The following is a 23,409-nucleotide window of genomic DNA, read 5'->3' on the forward strand; positions in this document are numbered from 1 at the left end:
CCATTCCTACATTATTAACAAATAACTTTTGCTCATAACTTTTATAAGAGCCATGAGAAGTAAAAGTTTCTCATATAAAATTAATCACGCAGCTTAGGTTAAGACAAGGAAAAAATTTAAGGGGAAAAGTTATTATTTAATCAATCACATAAAAGACGACGAAATGTTCCTTATAGAATGATGACAACGTGTGGTTAGTTTACTATTGATGATAGGGAATTTTTTAAATTTTTTGGCAGTTTTCGGTGCGAATGCGTAGGAACAGAGTGTCCTATCATAAGGATCTCTTTGTCTATTTTTATTAAAAATATAAACGGAATCGGTCTCGAAAACCCTCTCTCGCCTCTTAAAACCATCTAAGTTTTTTTCTTTTTTTCTTCAAGATTTTTAACGGAACGAAAATATTAAATTTGCTCGAGTATAATCGAACCTATAACCTGTCGCGTTACAGTCTCATATCTATCCCAGTGCCCCATGACTGGCCTCAACTTATCCATATAGATTCCTGATCATTTTATATAAGAGCATTTACATTTTTAAAGATCGGTTATTTTCAGAGTGGAACGCTGAACAACCGTTTCAGTTTCTCGTCAGACATGCAGGGATTTGGACGGCGTTTGCATTATTAAGTAGCTCAGCGTCCACTATGACACCCACTTTTTATATTATTCTAGTCAAAGGGACTCCAGAAAAGTAGGATGCATAAAATATATTTATATTCTTTATAAATTATGCTAGGTCTAGGGTTTACGTAAGGTGGTAGACCTTTTTAGAAGGCTTTTTGGTCTACGTTATATATGTGTAGTAACTACATATGTATGTCTGTGATAATGCTACGTGACTGAAACGACATCTTGCGTGTTAACATGATATTCATAATACAACCTATATATTAAAGCTTTACTAAAATATTAACACACAAAGTAGAACATGTAAAACTACTTATATTTTTCAATTACGACTAAATCTTATATAGAGGGTCGTTGTGGCAAAGGGGCTCAAAGTGTGACTGTAAACAGGACTGGTTGTGGATTTGATTCCCACTCAACGAAATGAAATACTTAATATCCCTATTTTCTTTGCTCTGATGTCCTCGGCGTTGAGTTTTGCCATTCCACACGTAATGTTTTCAGAATTTGACGGAAAATATGGAATGTAGTGTAGTGTAGTAGACTATATTCTCTCTGCCTAATCTCATGTGTGCAGGACACAGCGTAACGCTAAAAAAATAAATCTTATTTGATCGATTCTGTTTTCTTTCCCTTCTACGTCTTGAACTTCAGTCCCGATTTTATATCAATTCTTTTACTATAAATTTGTCGATTATCTATAATGAACTTTCTAATATTATTGGACATTCAAAATCACTTTACATTTTCTATTTATTTTGTTTCTATCTATTTTTTTATTTTACGTGACTTTATATCTAAGAAACTCCGTAAAGAGTATTCTATTCTACTCTATAAAGAACCCAATACATTGCTATGATACAATAAATCAATAACATTATCATAAAATTCGGTCAATCCCAACAATATACAATATTTGTACGACATATAAACATTATTGGGCAAAACATCATTATTCTAAGCATCACGAAACAGTAATTTTATCGATATATCTCTGAATCAGTGGTCCTCAACCTTTCTTCGATTTATGTCCTTTTAAAATTTATTTACAAGTTCATAATATACTTTATAAATAAATTATAATATTTTTCATTTAACTAAAGATTTTATTTAATAAGGACCGTCATATTTTTGTGTAAGGAGGCAGTGGTAACACACCGGCTATGCGTCTGGCTTTAAGCGATCGTTAAAGTTTCTGTTACCACTCACAGAATTATTTAATTTCCTTTCCGTATTTATTTCCTTATTACTTATAAGATATCATGTCATTAGGAAAATTCGGGAGAAAGAGAGGAATGGGATATCTTAACACTAGGCTTCCTCTGTATCCTCTATTATATGCAGGATAAAGCATGAAATTAAAATAAAATATAATATTAACAAAAATGGCCACAGAAGCACCGTGACGGTGTGGTTGAGAACCACTGCTTTGGCTATTAAAGGCCACAATTCCATCCAATCGTTTATTGGATTTAGTATTCGGATAATTGTCTATTGTCTTGGGAGTTACGGACTGATGCCACACAAATATCAGCCTTAGTGGATGAGGATACGTATTTGGGTACATATAAGGAATGTGGAACAGTCCCGTTGATTATGTGGTGATGAAGCTATTATAGCCATTTGTTGATTGATATCAGGCTAAGGTGATTTGTTTGATTTTACTATGGACAAGGTAAATCTAAAAAAAAATTAAGGGCCTCTTACAAAATTACCAATTACGTACTAAATTTAAAAATATAATATCCTTTAGTACGTAAAAAGTACAAAATGAATATAAAAGTATATACAATTATATTTTTATAGAGAATAACTTTTAGATAATATTTATAAAAAATCTTTACCAATAAACCAAACTTCGTACGTACTATCCAAAGTAACTACAGTGCTCTACTAAAGAAAATCGTAATATATTTTAACCGTGTCTTTCACATTCTACTCTTGACCTAATACTTAAGTGCAGATAGCCTACTCTAATATTAGATGGTACTTTCCGCTATTACGCTTTTAGCGAAATTTCGGAAAATTCTAAAGAGTTTGTAAAGACGATGGTTGAAGATTCAATTTTTATCTATATATTTTCAGATAAAAAAAATAAAATTTTATTTTAATATTAAATGAAACATGGCAGTCGTGATGTATGGGACACAATCGTGGGATTCCGCTACTTCACCCAATGTCTTTAAAATTCGGTGTAAAATGGAGAATGGAAGTGCCTTAAAAGTTTCTTAACGGAAGTGAAAGTGGAGTGAAGAATAAGATTTGTACGGTTTTTCGACTCACATATTATGTATATATTTATCTTAATAAAACACATTTAACTTTCTGCTGTAAAAGTACAATTCTAAAATCGCTGTTCGCCCGTGTTCAAATTTGTTCAACTTCAACTCCCAAGTTACTTTAGCGACGATTGCGACGAGTCTCGGTTACAGCAAAAAGCAGCAAATCAAATATTATATTTAAAATCACTACCTTTTTGCGCGCACTGCTGTAGACATCAATACATGTCGTTTTAGCAACAAAATTAAAAAAAAGGGAGCGCTTACACTAAAACTACACTACTAGCACTAAGGTAATATACCGTCACAATATCAACTGACGTTAGAGACACAGATAACGTACAGTAATTACGAATCTTACCGCAACTTGCTGCGGTCTCCTTTAATTAGGGTAGTATTTAGCTCCACTTTCATAAACCAACTGTTTTAATCAACGCTAACTTTGTTTGCTAAAAGCTTCCCTAGCAGTCCTAAATTATTTTAAAAGTTCATAAAAAGCTTCGAAAGTATCAATTGAGGGGATTTATATTTATTATAGTGAAAGGGAGAATTGATAATAAATATTTTTTTATTTTTAATCAACATTTTATTTTGAAAAGGAGAAGAAGTAAACACCAGTAAGGAGAATGCACAGAATTTTACTAAAACTCTGCCGTCTGTCACCAGACTATATCTCATGAACCGTAAAAGTTATTTGAAGTTTCAGATAATGTTAATGGACCTTACCAGAGCGAGGAAATCAAAATATTAAATACTTAATTTTACTTAAGTGAAAATCGAACCCGCATCCTGTCGCGTTTACAGTCCAACGCTGATGCCCCTACTCCACGCCTGGCCACAAATATATAAAATTTCTGAAAATAATTAACATAGAGGCACAAATACGCACTCAGACTTTGACTAGAACAATTTTCATACTTAACGCTTAAGTGTTTTAGCATCTAGGTGTAGACTTCGCTTAGAAGTTCCAAAGTTTCACGAACTATGCCCACGAGGGCAGAACTTTCAAACCTTAAACGAAGCTGTTTAACTTGATATTAAATACTGATAAGCGATACGGTGCCTTAATGATATTTAAATTTGACGTAATTAATGATTTTTATTGAATTAATGATTGACTGATTCAATAAATAAGAAAGAAAAGAAGAAAATATTTTGTATAATAGTTTCCTAATACAAAATATAAACATAATAAGACATAAAACACCTGTAGATATTATATAAAGATACATAAAATACTAGAATAAGCCATTGCGCCTTGCGGGTTCGATTCTCACTCGGGGGAATTATTTATTTTTAATTTCCTCTTTCGACACTAGGTTCCCACTAGATACCCTGTTATGTGCAGGATACAGGATTTCCGATACGATTTTATTTTAGAAAATAGGGGGATATTTTCACATATTTTTTAAGCAGGTATATAAAAATCAACACACCTACAACAAAAATAACCTATTCATATTTTTGTATAGCCACACTAAATCTCCTTTAGCAAGGAAATTTTTCACGTACATTTATCGTAAGTAAAAATCAATGGGAATAGAAACCCTTTAAGGTCAGATGAGAGACCCAGCTCAGATAAATCGGGTCCCATTAGGCTGAATGATGAGGCAAACCAATCCTTAGCCGTACTTTATGCCAACTTACATGAATAATTCGCTAAGGTTTTGCAGTTTTGCTATGTTTAATGGTATTTGTCTGTCAAATTCTAGATTCAAATTCAATATTAAGATTTTTTGTGTATAGCCTTTACTATATTTAGTTTTTGCAATACTGATCTTGTAAGACATTTTTTTTAGCTTTACGCTATATCCGCATATAACGTGTGTACACAGTTACCTAGTGTTTCTCTCTGTATACAGCGTGAAGCTCTAAACAATGTAGTCTTTACAGGAAAAGCCGTGAGCGAAAATAGTATAATAAAAATCTCAGTTATATCCTAAAAAGTTATAAAATTATGCCCAAACAAGTACAAAATGAGTATGTTATTTCTATGATAAATAATGACTTTTTGTAGTAGACGCAATGCAAAATTTAAATTGCATCGCACACAATAAGTTTCGAAATTTCTCATAGGATTTTCATAAAAGTAACTTCATATTGCTAATTTGAATTTGCCGTACGTAGGATGAAGCTAAGTTGGATGAACATTGTGTGACTATTAAGGATGAAATTTAGTCTTTTGCTGTGGTTTTGTATTCAAATTACTAAAAAAAATGTTATATTTTTTGAGACCACTCGTCATTGGCACAAACTTGCCACGCAGTTCTGTAAACGCAGAAGAAGTGAAATATTTTAAAATTTCATTTCTTTGCTGCGGTAACGCCGCGGGACAGTGGGGAAAGAAAGTGTCTTAATGGGAACGGAGTGCATTAACATTAGGTTCCCAGATTCCCTCTGCCCACGCTGCTTCTTGTGAATTATAAACTTTTTATTTTTTTATTTATTACTATCGAATATCTATACAAATATAATTTTACAATGATAAAGCACTGAGTGGAGTGGAGTGGCGAGAATTAGGGGAGGCCTATGTCCAGCAGTGGACGTTGAAAGGCTGATGGATGGATGGAAGGCACTAGAAAAGAATCACGACGGTTTCTCTCGAGTACCATAATTCGAGTAAATTAATTTATATTTATATACCTACAGTATTAAATTTTATATCGCTATTTACAAACAAAAGAATTTAATAACTGTTTTAAACTGCGTAAAGCTTACCAGTAGTACGCTGGTACTTGGTGCTACGTTAAATTTAATATTTATAATAAATTATAAGCAAAAAATCATTTTTAGAAAAAGCTTTTATTTAAACGCTTTAAAAAGGAGAAAATAATTTTTTTCTTTTAAATTTTAACTATCAACTCATAACCTCATTGTACACAATTTATATGATCATAAAAGCTTGTCGCGTGATTTACTTGTGTAACTAAACTAGTGCTAATTTAATTATGTAAAATCTGCTAAGTTTCAATTTTAAAGTTTCAATTTAATTAAATATTGATTAACGCGACAAGCTTTTATGATCATATAAATTGTGTACAATGAGGTTATGAGTTGATAGTTAAAATTTAAAAGAAAAAAATTATTTTCTCCTTTTTAAAGCGTTTAAATAAAAGCTTTTTCTAAAAATGATTTTTTGCTTATAATTTATTTTTTACTTTTTAGTTACCACTGGCTAGGTTTCTCACACTAGAGACATGTACCACGATTCCTCTTCTATGGTTAGGAATGCTGTTGGCGACACTAGACCCTTCCTGATTACAGTAGGGGTTCACCAGGGCTCGACTCTTAGTCCGTTCTTATTCAATGTAGTGCAGCCTCCATGGCTGATGATGTATGCTGACGACATAGCACTCATTGACGAGAACCGACTGACGCTGGAGCGTAAAGTGAACCTCTGGAAGGGTACGAACCGCGGTCTTAAACTAAATGTGTCGAAGACCGAGTACATGGCCTGCGGGAGCCCGGACTCGAGCACGATCCTTATAGGTCCTGAGCCAGCCGTTAAGTCAGAAAAGTTCAGGTACCTTGGATCCGTTATGCACGAGTCTGGAGGCATCGATCACGATGTCCATGGCCGGATAATGCTGCCTGAGCCAAATGGCGGGAGGCCACTGGTGTGGTCTGTGACCGAAGAAAACCGCCAAGCTCAAGGGACTGATATACAAGAGCATCATACGACCGGTTCTTTTATACGGCAGCAAATGTTGGGCAGCACTATCTCGGCACACTCAGGAGCTTCACGTCACGGAAATGAAGATGCTGAGGTGGATGTCGGCGTAACGCGGTCTGACCGCATACGCAACACATTCGTTCGAGGTAGTCTTGGGGTCCGTGACGTAGCAGATAAGCTCCAAGATGATATGCCTGAGATGATATGGCCACGTTACGCGCAGGTCTAAGAACTAAGTCGGATGCAAGTGCCTTGCTATATCAGTTCCTGGAGTGAGACCTCCTGGACGCCCAAGGAAGCGCTGGTTGGATGTCGTGATGCCGGATATGAGAGCCAATGGTCTAACCACTGAGGACGCTAAAGACCGCGCAAAGTGGAGTAGGTTGAGTAGGAAGGCAGACCCTGGCAATAGCCGGGATTAATGCCAAGAGGATTCTTCCTCCTGGCATTTCAACCTTCAACCTTCTGGTTTCTCACACTAGATGTCATATTATTTTTCTAATTATTCTCAGCAAGCTCTTTCATTTGATACCCGTATTGCAGATGTGCATAAATAATAACTAGTTCGCCATCTTAGATGTTCCGCCATATTGGATTTAGAATGACGTCTCATTATTTCCCAAGTTGCTCTCAAGAAGCCCTTTCATTTGATACCCATATTATAGAAGTGCATTAAATATAACTATTCCGCCATCTTGGATGGTCCGCCATATTGGATTTAGAATGACGTTAGATTATTTTTCGAGTTGATCTCAATGAGCCCTTTCATTTGATATCCATATTGCAGAATTGCAAAAATAATAACTATTCGTACATCTTGGATGGTCCCCCATATTGGATTTAGAATGACGTCACATTATTTCCCAAGTTGCTCTCAAGAAGCCCTTTCATTTGATACCCATATTATAGAAGTGCATTAAATATAACTATTCCGCCATCTTGGATGGTCCGCTTTATTAGATTTAGAATGACGTCACATCATTTTTCAAGTTGCTCTCAAGAAGCCCTTTCATTTGATACCCGTAATATACAAGTGCATCATAAATAACTATTCTGTTACTTTGAATGGTTCGCCATATTGGATTCAGAATGACGTTACAATATTTTTCCAGTTACTCTCAACAAGCCCTTTCATTTGATACCCATATTATAGAAATTCATGAAATATAACTATTCCGCCATCCTGGATGGTCCGCCATATTGTATTTAGAATGAAGTCACAAACCTTATCGTGCATTGTCATCCAAACCAATCGTGTATACAAAATTTCAGCTCAATCGTACGAACATACCTTTCATTATATGAAAGCACAAAAAACTTGAATCAGCACGATTCTATTGGATTTCAAGTGATGTCACATTATTTTTCTAATAGTTCTCGGCAAGATCTTTCATTTGATACCCATATTGCAGAAGTGCATAAATAATAACTATTCCGCCATCTTAGATGTTCCGCCATATTGGATTTAGTATAACGTCACATTATTTTTAGAGTTACGGTCAACGACCCATTTCATTTAATATCTATATTGTAGAAGTAGACCAAATAGATACTCGGCTATCTTCAATATCCTCCTTATGGGATTTAGAATGACATCACATTATTTTTCAAGTTGCTCTCAACGAGCTCTTTCATTTGATACCCATATTGTAGAAGTACATTAAAAATAACAATTCCGCCATCTTGCCTGGTCCGCCATATTACATTTAGAGTGACGTCACATATTTTATCGTGCATTGTCATCCAAAGTAAACGTGTATACAAAATTTCAGCTCAATCGGTTGACGATATCTACTTCAAAATTGAGCTCTAAGATTTCACCCGAACCCACATACATACATTGCAAGTTAAATAAAAGCTTTTAAAAAACTGCTTTGTCCTTCTCCTTTTAATATTGAGATTCTAAAATGAATGGTACAACATTTTTTATTTAAATGCAATATGAAAAAAATATTATTGCCTCCTTACAACACTATTTCTTCGGGAATTTGGCGAAAAGTGGAGAAAATTTTAACACTATATTTATTTTGCTTACCCTCCTTTATATACATATATATATAAATTCTAGATTACATTAAATTATCAATAGAATAACCCTAAAATACTAAATTATAATATGTCTTACTTCAACACAACAATTTTCAGACCACTAATACTAGTTACACGCTTTTTCGTGGTTTACTTTATATCTCTAGCTTTCATCATAATCATTATATCAATCCACATCTAATAATGTACAATCTAACTGACATTTTGAATTATTTAGCTTGTCGTTAATCTATATATATAAAAGGACTTGTCCTCACTGACTGAGGTAAGACGCACGCACAGCCGTAACCGCTGTGCGTAGAAATGTGAAATTTGGACAGATGTTTACTTTCGTAATCTGGACATCCACTAAGAAGGGATTGAAATTTTTGAAATTTTAACCCTAAAGGGGTGAAATAGGGGTTCAAAGTTTGTATGGAAAAAAAAATTAAATCGGCACCGATTTTTATAAAATTTGAAATTTAGATTTTTAAAAGTATTTAATTGAAACCGTGTTTCATCGTTTTCTAGAATTCTTCCCCTAAGGGTGCAAATAAGGGGTTGAAAGTTTGAATATAATTTTTTTTAAATGGGCACCAATTTTTATAAAATTTGAAATTCAGACTCTTAAAAGTATTTAATTGAACACATGTTTCATGGTTTTCTAGAATTATTCCCCTAAGGGTGCAAATAAGGGGTTGAAAGTTTGTATGGTAAAATCTTTGAATCGCCACTGATTTTTATAAAATTTGAAATTTAGACTCATAGAAATATTTCATTGAACACATGTTTCATGGGTTATTAGAATTCACCCTTAAATACGCAAGCGAAGCTGCGCGCGTCCGCTAGTTTTATAATAAATAACTAGCGACCCTCTTGCGGCTTCGCCCGCTTTAACTACTGGATTATTCATATAATGTATGTTTGCAAAGCACTAAGATAATGTAAAAATTAATTAAACCCTAATCCAACGCGCATTTTCGTAGTTTCAATAAGGATTTCCCAATTGTTTTACACAGCAAGGATTTTTTAGTAGGAACTGTAATTTTAAATCTGTGGTACTAACCTTTTCAAGTACTTATTAAAATATATTTAAATGACTATTTTTAAACGGAAGAAATTATAAACAAAAACCTACGTACTAATAACTACTACAAAAAAAATGAAACCAAATATATCGCGCTGAAATAATACATTCAACTTCAATTATCCAATACATGCAAACGCATCTAAATCTTCGTTGCTAATAAAGGCAGGCGGGTTTTTTTTTCTAGCTTGTGGTTAATGCTGAAGAGGGTATTCTGTCCCTGATGAAAAGCAAGCACTACGTGGCTGCCTGTGAGGAAAATTAAAGCAGCAAGGATTTTTTGATATTGTAACAACTTCGAAAGTACTTATTAAAATGAAAAACAGTAAAAGACAGTTTTGATCTAGATTAAATGACCAACGTAACTAATATACTTATTTATATGCTGAGAGTAAGGGATAAGTGAAACTTGAGTAACATACAGCTGATGTGTCAATGGCGGGATGTGTCAACAATTAAATGCGTTTTTCTGTAAGACTATTCGCAATTTCGAAATAGTGTAAAAAGCAAATTTTATCTTCGTTTAACGTAGAAAATTAATAAAATATTTTAAAGCATAAGGATTAATACCATTATGGAAAAATATGACTCACAATAAAAAATATATTAAAATTATTATTTTAGACAGAAAAATGATCATTACACGTTATTCTTAAAAGATACGAATATGCCGTCGCGGACTTTTTTGTAGATCTTATTAAGAGGAATAATACTCCAATACATTTTTTTCATGTAGTACTTACCATTAAAGCAGCGCATGCGCGAAAGTGTCTCAACGAGTAGGACTTTATACACATTTATCGTATTTATGTTAATTTACATAAGAATATACAAATAACAGACTATATATTAACCTTCTATGAAAAATACTCGACCTAATGGTGAAAACCGCATCAAAATCCGTTGGGTGGTTTAGAAGAAGAAGAGTTAGAAACAACAGACAGACACGAAAAGCGACTTTGTTTTATAAGAAATAGGATTAGTCATTTTAGGGTTAAAAGATTTCAAATGAGACTGGAACCTACAACCATCACTTCAAATTTACACAAAGACAAGAAATCACAAAAAATATACCAACTTTAAATAAATGATATTTGAAAATGCGGCAAGTTACCCTTAATCTTGCCTGCAAAATTGAATTAGCGCAGCTTTCACCTAAATGCTTTTTGCGTCTGCTTGTAATCTTCTTTAATAGGTTCATATTTAAAAGAAAATTGCGCATTTGGGACGTGTCTAGCTAACGCTACTTACTGAGTATAGTGGTTGACGAAAATACTGCATAATGAAAGGTATTATAAACCTTACTTTTGCTTAAGTATTGACGCCGTCGTTAGTTCAATGCCCACTCGAGGGAATTAATTGTATTCGTATCTTCGGTATATTTCGGTATTTCGGTTAGACTAAGTATAACATTAACATAAAATTTTAATTATTCTCCACTTTTCGCCAAATGCTCCGAGGCATAGCGTGTTAAGTGGCGGATCATATGCTACCCCAAGTAAGAATCAAACTCAAGTCACGTTTACAGTCATACGCTTGTACCCCTCAAATACGACGGCCTAGGTAGAAAATTATACTTTTTAATAATATATCCACAGTAGCATAAACAAATAAAAGAAACATTAATAAGACAAAACTTATAATTAAAAAAAAAACAAGAATAAACATGACACACACAAAAATCCATTAAAAAACACGTTAAACACATTAAAATTAGGCAAAAAATTTAACAAAAAGCCTTCATTAAGCCCACATACAAAAAGCCGCAGGATAAAAGAGGTGATTTGTTCAAATCAACCGACAAATAAATTATAAGAACAATGAGAGTGAATCTATATAATTCACTTCCGGTTCATTAAATCGTGATATATTGTCTTGGATGACTTGTGTTAGATGCCATATTGTCTTTTAATGTGCTCCTTTTCTTTTTCTTACGTTACTAGTAATTTTTTTTCAGTTTTTTTTATTTGTGGTAAGAGGGGCCGTAAAGGAACAGCGATATTAGCTTAGCGTCGTAAATGCGACAACCCAACACGCAATATCTCGAAAGTTATGCGGAAAATGGAGAACGGAGTATCTTAACACCAGGTTACTTCACCAGGTTCAGAGTTTCAGCTTGCACAGCTGCGATAAAAAAAAGGTTTATAATCCATTTAATATCATACTAATTTTCACACATCTTGCTCTTTGCAGGATAGGCGGAGGGAACCTATAAAACTAATGTTAAGTTCCACCGTTCCCATTAAAACTCGACCGTTCTTCAATTCCTGCAGAATTTTCGAGGCATTGCGTATTATGTAGTGAATTTACCAGAGTGAAGAAACAAAAATATAAAAAAATCACTTCCCCTAATAGGAAACGAACCCACAACCGTACCGTTTACTATCACAAACTTGTACCCCCGCGTCACGTCGTCCTCTATCTATCCTATTAGCAATAAAAACATCGAACAAGCTGAAAATAACAAGACGAAACCATTTACAGAACTGCCTATTCAATCGTCTCAGCCAATTTCTTTAGCTGAATACACACGACCTCATAGCTTGCTCAAAAAGCCTCACTTAGTATGCTCTTTTAAGATTTATCCAGTATTACTCAATTTCCTAAGTAGTTCCATCCGACTAACGAACCAATGAAACGGACTCGGTAGTTCCAAGTTTTTTGGCAAGATCAACCTTACTCTAGAATAGTATTGTTGAAACGGAGAATGCATTTCTTCGAAGACTTTTGGTGAAAATTAAAACTATTCTGGCAAGATACTGCAATAGTTTTAGTTGATATTTATGACCCTACAAGTTGTTTACTTGAAAGTAAGGATTAGATTACGAAATCTACACTTTTTGTATTGAAATATTGCTGCGTTTTACTTTAAGTGTGCTGGGTGGAAGCCAACTGCCGTTGGATAAACTTTTAATTTGCGTTGTTTACGACCAATAATTTATACAATTGTGATGAATTTGCAAAGAAATTTCTAAGTGCTTGTTGTTTTGTATACTTAATTAATAGAAATATATTTTTCATCGTTTATCCAACATTAAGGAATGCTTGGTTTTGTGAAATAATTGTAAATTTAATATTGTAATGACTATTTTCTTGTTTGTTTACTCCACTCCCTAGAACAGAGCGAGTTCATTTCTCTTTCTGTTCGCACTTATTGGTGGAAATACAAGTATGTAGCTTAGTCCCTAATGGGCCAATACCTATCGCAGTGGAAGCGGATCGAGCTTTAGTTTGAGAGGAAAGAGGTGGATAAAGTGATTCGTCTCTATGTTATCTATTTCCTTATATCTATGCAAAGTACATGTAAATAAATATAATAATAAAAAAATTGTAAATGTTTAATATTATTTTAACAAATAGATTCAACCCGTGACTGCAGGTTAATGGAAAGTATTCGATTCGTCGAATTCAATTTTTTTCTTTCTCTTTTTGCCTGTTGAGTGGCGGACTTCAACGCTGCTTATATTCTAATATACGAAAATAATCTCTCTAAAGAGTTTAATTTCAAATCTATATAAACACCATCAAAATCTTAAATTTTATTCTCTAATGTTTATAACTACTTATAAAGTATGTAATATTAAATATTTAGCTGTAATAGTAAGGTAGTTCATTTTGTTTGCATCTATAAGCGCAAAACCGACACTTGAAGTCATAAATATTCAAAAGGGGTAAAGTAACAGCTTATACAACATCTAGGTCATATTTTATTACTAGATTTTACTCTCAACTCTGTCATTTTGTAGTAATTGTGGTTTCTTGAATACTAAAATATACTTTTTACAGTAATTTTAGTTGAGACTATCGTGGCACAGCGACACATTAGCTGACTTTAAATGGGACGATTGTAGGTTTAATTCTTGTTTAGAGGAAAATTTTTTTTCATTTCCTCTATCTAGAAAGAAGGCAATGTTTCGAAATACAAGCGGAAACTCAAAGAACTGAGCTACGTACTCCATACATACTGAACTACATACCAAATACTTAAATAAATAAATAAAGAGGATAATAGGAGATGAATAGGACTATAGCGCATATAGCTATATTTCATTCTTCGAGACTACTTCGCCAGTCGCAGGTTTAAACCTTATGCTTAAATTATATTATGATATTTCAATATTCAACATATGAATATTAAAAAAGTCAATAATTAATTAACGTGGACATATAATTAAAAGCCATATAAGGTAATTGTGGCGCAATGGCACAAGGGCGTGACTTTAATGCGAAGATTGTGGGTTCGATCCCCACTCGAGGGAATATTATTTATATTTTCATTACTTCGCTCTGGCAAAAAGGCAAAAGCCCGACGTTGAGTTTTGCCACTCAAAACCTCCAGAATTCGGCAGAAAGTGGGAAACGGAGTGAGTTACTTAACACTGAGTTGTCATCCTGCTGTATGTGGCATACAGCGTGAAGTTGTTTTTTTTTATATAATTAACACATAGGCAGCATTAGTAATATTGATATATTCATGTATAGTATAGAAGATTGGTTGCCTCATCATTTAAGCTAATGGATGCCAATTTATCTTTTTGAGTGCGGACATAAAGTTAATCTAAAAGGAAAATTCGGTAAGTAGTATTAGTTGATTATTTTCGGTGGTCATAGATATTATTAAAGTTAAGTTTTTGACTATAATATAGCGAAGCTCCTGAGCTGGACATCATGGGCACAATCCCTAAAGAATAAATATATAGATTTATTTATTATACAGAAGCATTTATATTTAGAAACATATTATAAATATTTTCACGTGGCGGAATTCAAGCCCACGCTTCTTGGAAACCGTACCAGTATTAATATGTTTATGAACATTTTCCTTTACTTAGTATGTGAATAATTATAAAAAAAAATTCAAATGAATATATTTTTCTGTCATTTGTATGTACATTAAGTACAAGAAATGAATATTAGTCTACTGCACTACACGCTGTATTCTGCACATAGAAAAGTAGGCAGAGGGAACCAGCTTCTATTCGTCACTTTCCGTCCAATTATGGAGTCCTCCTAGTGTCCACCCTAGTTTAGTTTTTTTTTTCATTTCCCTGCTGTGTTAGGTTCCGCCGAGTTCCACCATTGGAAACGCAATCTCTCGATGCGAAATGGATTATCTTAACACTAGGTTCCTCTACCTATATTACTTTGTATAAAAAACGTGAAGCTATCAAAAACAAATTTAATTTGTAAATTTTGCTGATGTTTGTTCTTTCAAATGCCATTTCCATGTAATGGAGCACAAAGATTTTGATTCCTCGCCGTGTCCAGATAGCCTTGCAATAATATTATGAATATATCCCTTATACCGCATTGCGACGACTCAGTTATTCGCCCACACCTGGCCACGTTATGGCAATATGTAGATTTAAGGTATGAACTGAAGTCAATTTCGATCATAGCATCGTCATTGTCATTAAATAATACTTAAAACTAGTTTTATCATATAGTTGGTTTATTTTTTATATATCAACTCTGTTATTTATTTTTTTAAGCCTCATGCTAAATCCTGGATATAGTTGGTAGGGAATGGATCCAAGTATTAAAACTTAGGTCTCCCTCGTAGAGCGCTAACCAGCCCGGTCATGGGTTTCCTATCTCAGCTTTATTATATTTTTTTTATTTATAAACAGTTTGGACCAACAAACTGTATAACCATTATTGTTAGGAATCAGAGGTTACGAGTTCAAACACTGCTGTAATATTCTGCGATATTTTATTTCTTATTCATATCGGCCTTGAATGACAGAACTTATAGTCCAATTTTTGTACACATGTTCTTAAAATTACTTTAGCATGTTTGATAATTAATAACATTAATCATCAAATATGAGAATGTAATTTTAAGAAATAAAAATCATCATTGTGAATTTCAAATATTATAAACACTTTAAATCGCTTCCCGCTTATCACTTGTACTACACAAAATGCAACCGAGTGTCGGAGGCGGCTAAAGAAATATTCTTATTCAAAAGTCTGCATCAGCGATCCGTGACCGGTTTTCGTGACTATAAAATGGCTATTGAAATTGTTTTTCTTGTAATATTATTTACCTACTCCTACTATTCTTGGTTTACGGTATCTTTGATTTACTGTTTGTTTTATACTGAAATTTTATGATGTTATAATATATTTTTTTATTTCAGAAAATAATTTTAATGAAATATTATCATTGTCCAAATAGTTTCATATTTCATAGATTTAAAGAATATTATAATTGCCAGAATGTGAAGACTAGATCAACAAAGATATACGAGTATTATATACAAAAACTTATCTTATTTAGATTTTGTCTTACAAGACAAAGTCTTGGAAGTGGAATCGAACCAACAACCGCCGCGTCTACGTTTATATCTAACATACTCAGAATATATTCTCATATGTGAGCTATTTCCTCAGCAACTCAAAACAAAATAATAACATCGGTAAAGGGCAAGACGGACTCGCCCACCGAGGCTTCCGTACTAATTTCAGGATTGACAAAAAGACAGATACATACTTAAATAAAAGTTATAAAAAAAACTGTCTATCTGTCTTTCTGTTTGTCCGGGCTAACAATTTACTTAGTGTATAACACCCAAAATACACTTAAATAATAAAAAAACAAATATTCATATAATTAAAGCGGGCGAAGCCGCACGAGAACCCCTAGCTGACATAAAATGATGTAACTAATACAATATAATCACATATGCTAACACAGTATATTAAGAACTTTCACCATCCCGCCGCTAAGTTTCCCACAGGGAAATAATCCTTCATTAAAAATGTAACAGCGTGGCTTAATTTTATATACAAAAGGATATTTTAATGAAACGCGAAACGAGACACCGAAGTTTTAATTTCTCAACTTCTATGGATGAATGTTCTACAGCTTGTAACTTGGTAGTGCTTGCTCTGGGCCTAGTTCTTAATTACTGTTCATTTGTGACTTATTTTTTTATTTTTTCAAAGAAAAAATGGGGCTGTGGCTTACAATAAAAAAAATATATGTTTATCTACACTAGATTTAAAATAATAAAATTATATGAGAATATAAGAGGTCCTTTTAGGTGATGTTTTGGATTCGGGTGGACCACTCTGGGTAATGTTTTTAATAATGTTGGTAATAATCATTCTCATAAATCGTTTTTTTAATACCTATCACATCTTCTATGATAGCTTTAATACTTTTTCCGCATATAGGTGGTTATGCAGAGGCTATAGTTAAAACACTCCGTTTTCCACTATCCACCCAATTTTCGAGACATTGTGTGCTAAGAAAACGTAGTAGGATCCTAACCCACATCTATTGATAACCAAATTAGTCATTTTATCAAGCTACGTCGAAATTACCACGATTACTATATTGTTATTTACCTCATTTTAATACAACGCCGTAAGGGACTTAATAAATGTAAAACATGCATTAATAATAACTTATCTAGTTCATTCATTCAGCGTGAACAGGAACATCGTGGTAAGTTTTTCACAAGGGATTAATATCTAATAATGTATTATTATAATATTATTAAAAGCTTTTAAGGGTTCTCTAAGCCATTAAGTTTGGTTATCTATGTATGAGATATATAATGGTTATTTTCCTTTTGGATTAATTTTGGATAATAGAAGTAAAATCTGATAATGAAAAATTTAGGTTAAATTTATTTTTTCTGATAACAATTTTTGCAATAGGCCATCTTGATTCAGTAGAACAGCAAAGGTTATGGTTGTGGGTGCAATCTCCACAGGGCCGGGGAAGAAATTATTTTCATTTTCCTTTTCCGGAAGACATCCAAATATTTAACAAATAATTAAAAAAAAATAGATAATTCTAACAAAATTCTTATCCTGTCAAGAAAAATCGTAAAAAAATATTCAATTCTCACGTATAACCGAGTGAACACTCAATCAGGCCGCGACGAAACAAAAGTAACCCACCCAGGACGTATTACTGTCACAAAGGAAAAGGGATTTGCGAAACCTCAAAATATATCACGATCCGTATATTTCTATATGAGAATTATGTTCAAAATTTATCTCCATTCAACCATATAGAGGTATTGTATGAAAAAAGGAATGGTTGCTTATTTAGATGGTTTTTTTTATATTATTAAAGCCATTTTCTTTATATTGTCTACTTGTATGTTCAGTGTGTATCTCGCACATAGCAGTAGGCAAAGGGAACCTAGGAACTTAGTGTTAACACACTGCCTCTCTGAAACGGTCTTAAACGTTTTTGTAATATATTTTTTTTATAATACACGCAGATTAGAGTCGATTATGCCACGAGCTAGAACTACAATACAATGAGTAAGTGGTGAGCGGAGTAACTTGACACTTCATAAACTAAAAATATTCTGAATGCAATAAGAATTCAGAAGTTCTGGTAACAAACAAAAAACGTGTCTCAACATTAGGTTTCCTTTGCCTACCCTGTTATATGCGGGATACAGCGTGAAGCTAATTTGAATTTTAACGTTCAAAGTAAGGTACACCCAAAATATGCTTCCCATTATTTAAAAGGGTTTTAGCGGTCTTTAATTAAAGATAACTTTAGTTAACCGGTGTCATTATCTCTAAACTATACATAAATACATAATTTCCATATATCCATATGAGCTAACCCTATTTCTGCGTAAAACAGTCGAGTGTTTACGTAACAAAATGAAGATGTGATGGAAAATTAAGCTAAATTTAGTTAATATATGTATTTAGAATTTAGCAATATAACACTTCGACGGCCCATCTTAAACTGCGAGTTCGATTTTAGCTTCATAATTTTTTTTACATTTTTAATTGGTATGGAATAACACTATTAAAATGCTGTAAAATAAAATACTTTACGTATATAAAAAGCGACGTTATGGTACATTTAGAAAATATATGACTCGCTTTCGTCAAAGATATGTGGACTCGATACCATTTTGGGGTACATTAATATAAAACCATTATTCTGTTTCCATAGTCTCTGTCTCATAAAGTCCTTAACTTGACGAAAATTAGAGATTTATGATTTACATTAACTTTGTATAAATAAGGCTAGTGATGCAAACTAACGTGATGAATGGAATATAAAATAAATATTTCAATTTATTGTGTAATATTTATTATTTTTTTATTTTATGCGTTATTATCATAGATTATGAGGCCAGTCGTGGCGCAGGGGCGCATAGGTGCGACTGTGTTAACGTCACAGGTTGTAAGTTCAATTCCCACTCCAGGAATTAAAATATTTAATATTTTCAAAGCCTCGGTCTGGTAACTATGCGCAGTATTGAATTTCACTACACACACGGAATGCTTCCAGAATTCGGCGGAAACTGGGCAACGGATGTCCTAATGGGAACGGAGTATCTCAACACTAGTTTCCCAGGTTCCCTTTGCCTACCCTGCTATGTGCGGGATACAGCGAAAAGCCAAAAACAAATAATTTTATGCGAAGACAATATAAAATATAAAACTTTCTACTAATGAACTATCCGATTGTTAACTCGACAACATAAACTAACCTCATATCTTAATTACAGCACCTATATCAGGATTTCACTGAAACTGAAAATGCCCTGAAAAGCTCCACTCATTGCTGCCCAATTTAAATTTCATGAATATTAAAAGTAAGCTCTCGACGATGTCCTAGTCGAACATGAGCAAGCTAATCCTACATTGGTTTTAATTTTACTTCTTTTTTCGATGATTTTCTTTTCTTTTTTTTATACATTTTCCTTGTTTGCTTAAATAAAAATCTAAACCTTTTATGTTTTAATAACGAGATAAAGCGCGTCCTTGATTTGCATCACTCAAAACGCAATGCATCGTAAATTTTGAGGAAATGAAAGTGTTTTAGTGTGATTGGAGTGTCTTAACACTAAGTTTCCACAGTCTACACTACTATGTGCGGGATGCAGCGTGAAGCTAAAAAAAAAACAAATAATTAAACTTGTACTCTTTTTTTAAAAATATTCATATATGAATATAATTTATAATTTTCAATATTAATAAGCGACACGTCGACGTAAAGCAAAATAAAATACCTTAATAAGTCAATTAACAAAATGAACAATGTTTCAAAAGCACTTTTTACGAAAATAAGTTTAAAATTAGTAAATACAAGTTTTATATGACAACATAATATTATATGTAAATATATTTTTTTATACTTAATATATTTACGTCATTTATTTCGTAGTTAAATTTAACCGTCTCTTTAGTTGCTATCGTCGAAATCAGTGTAGATCAAATCAGGGACCCGCTCGCGGCTTCGCCCGTTCATACTATTATGGATATTCAAATCCACAACCACCGCGCACAATCACGTACCCCAACCCGTAACTATAAATCAAAAATGTAATATTTCAAAAATAAACTCCCTAATAATTTTCGTTGGAAGCTGTTAAGATTAAAAGGAGATTACGAGAAGACGAGCAGCATTCAGGCGGAAGCGGCGCTAATTTGATTCAGCCACTAAGATTCAGGTCACTTGCCGCACCTGTAAATAGAATAAGAAATGCCTTGAAAGCTTCTAACGTCTTTATAAAACTCCTAAGAATTTTTAAAGTGCACATTTACTATGTAAATAGTGTTTTTATTAGATAAGTTTTAAATTCTTAATGTTCTTATATTTCTATTTTGCTTTGGCAGGTAAAGGATTTGATTTACGATTTCCACGTAGGTCAATACCTATGTTCATCTCCTGCAATAAAACAAACTACTCTGTTCCCTTTTTTCACTTATTTCGAGATTATGCTTGGTGGAACTCCCCTCCTTTTTTATTTAACAAACCGAAACAAAAAACAAAAATAACAAAGAAGAAACATGGAATTAAAAATTAAGCTCACAGCTATAGAGTTCAATCAAGCACATCCTAACTGAAAAATCTTCCAATAATTCTGAAAATTTGATCAAGGAGCTCCAATTGAAAAGCTCATACCGTGCCACGATATCAAAGGCTTATCGAGGATCGATATCACAACGAGAGGTTATCAAATAAAATATTAAAGCTACATTAACTCCTCAGCTTCGTAACCAATAATGTATCAAATATATAACCCTCCATTCGATAGACCCAACAAACACTGTTCAAAATGAAATTTCGTCTGAAGTGGTCATACCCTGAACTATAGTGTTGACTTTGCCTTTTGAATCTGCATACGTCCAGTTGTTTAAAAACTTTCTCAAAACGTTGAATTGTTAAATTGTGCGATCCTTTTGAAATTAATTGAAATTCTACAGTTTGCTATAATAATTATGGAGAATGCTTTGACTTCTATTATTTTATAAATGAATATCTAATGAAATTGCACCAGTGTTTTAGTTTGCAAATAGAGCAAACCACTATCATCAAAATGTATTGTAGTAGTACACAAAAACACCTAAACTCAAACTCGATTCAACTGTATAATGAATTTATTATCTTACTTCGCTTTAGTAAAGCGTAAGTCTAAAAAAATCATTCAACGCGCAAAATAATAAAATATCCTTATATCAAAATATCGATGAAAACACTGAATTCCATCTTAATCCCGGATTAAAATTAGATAATTTCAAATAAGTCCTGTAAAATAGCTTCAATACTCATCGGTGGGATCCAATTTGAATTTCATGAATATTAATTAGAAAATTGTTCTGTTGGCGATGTCCTGTCGATTATCGTAGCTTCCGATGAGGATCTATAATAGCAAAAATATTTGCTTTGTATAAATATTCAATTAGCACCCTTAAATATAGTTTTAGAGTATCTATTCATAGATTCGGGGGAGCCTTAATCTTCCAAAATATCAGCTTAAATATTGATTTTCTGTCGTCGCTATAACACAAACAAAAATACATAATATTTTTTTTATAATTACAAGGACCGAAGTCCTTAGAGTTAGTTACTTTACTAATTAATTATTTTCATTTCCTTTTTTTGCACGGGTTGCGGCGTTGAGTTTCGCCAGTCTCTCGAAAATTTAACAAAGAGTGGTAAACGGAGTGACAAAGGAGAGATTGTGTTCTAGCCCTGATGTGCGGGTAAGTTTGCAAAATATAAAATATTATTCACAGTAGTAAGTAAACAAACGCATTTGCTTAATGCAATAGCCAATTCGAATTCTTAATGTTATTCCTATAAAAGGAAGGAATGGATATGTGAATAACAAAGAGAACCTTACTATAACATTGTATTAATACGATGGATGTTTACAAATATTTTATTCATTGACCCTCGTGGTACAGTAGTAGAAAACTCATACAAAAAATATAAATTACAATATTTATACAAAGAAACAAGAATACACATAAAAATAATAAAACAGCTGAAGAATGAATGAAGAATGTCCCTATCCCATCACGGAAGAGTACATACATCCATTTCTCTTTATGCAATATTATTGTATTATATTTTATTATTTTCATACAAAATATAACTTTACGAGTGGTTATCACAAATAAACACCAGAGTAAATGAAATACGACCGCAAATATATCAGTTACGATATATCGTATATTGAAGATATTTTTGCATGTGGAAATTATACTAGATATGCTATTCTATTTATTGGCTGTTTTTGAATTGACTTCATGTGGATCAAAAAAATGGTGTGTTTTTTTAAATAGTTATGGAGGTAATTGATTAAATAATTAAACTTAAACTTGTGCGGCGTTCAGTTTCGGTCATCCACACGCAATATCTCGCAATCGGGCGTAGAAAGGAAAACGGAATCTTGATACTAGTATCCTTCTGTTTATCTTGCTATGTGCTGGATAAACTGTGAGGCTGAAGCTACTTTAATAATGCAATGACTAACCAACTCTATGGATGGAGGACATCTCTCATTTAATGATCATCACATTATCAATATTCCGCGCAACTCAACATGCGTCTCGAAAATTGGGAGAAAAATTGAGGAAAAAAGAGTGAAACGGAATTTTAAAACCAGTTTCCCTCTATCTATCCCGCTATATGCGGGATACAGAGTGAAAGTAGAAAAAACCTTACTACCACATCCAGTAAAGAAGCACCTATAACCTCTAAACGTAGTATGTATATTCGTCACGTTCGTACCTACATCCGTGGGGAGCTGGAGACATTCTTAAATTTTCATACCGAACACATTCCATTTGCAGTGCGGGGCGAAAAGTGAAAACGCGAAATTGAAAGAAATTCACTCGCAAAGGGAATGTACCGTACATATTTCTTCGTAAGAAAATGTTGTTTGAACAATTTGAGGTGGATACGTACGGTACGGTGGCTTGGTGATTGAAAAGCCTTGATTATTGTAATGTGTTTATGTATACAATTTTTTTGCTTCACGTTGTATCTCGCACATAGCAGAGGGAACCTGGGAACCTAGTGTAAAGTTCATTCTTCACTTTCAGCAGAATTCTAGAGGCTTTGGGCATAAAAAATTTAATACGCGTATCTTGGGCAATTTCGAGGAGGCATGGGTTAAAATCCCGCTGTGTATAATTTATTTGCATTGTATATAATAGAATAACACCATACATACAATATTAATAGCTTTTCTTAACGCACTTTAAGCACAGGTTACACATAATGTGTTTTAAAAGACTCGTAACACTTGACTGTGAATGCATAATTCAACTTATTATAAAGAAACCTATTCACGTTTTTACTTCTTGTGCAGTGTTTCTTAAAGTTTATTTATTATAACAGCAATACCAATTTGCCGCATAGTAGGGTTAGCAGAGGAATCCTAGTGTTAAGACACTCCTACCCCAATTTCCGCCCGAATT

The sequence above is a fragment of the Heliconius melpomene genome, chromosome 17 (assembly GCF_056956725.1).
Source record: "Heliconius melpomene rosina isolate 202511_hmr_F chromosome 17, ASM5695672v1, whole genome shotgun sequence".
Classification (NCBI taxonomy): Eukaryota; Metazoa; Arthropoda; class Insecta; order Lepidoptera; family Nymphalidae; genus Heliconius; species Heliconius melpomene.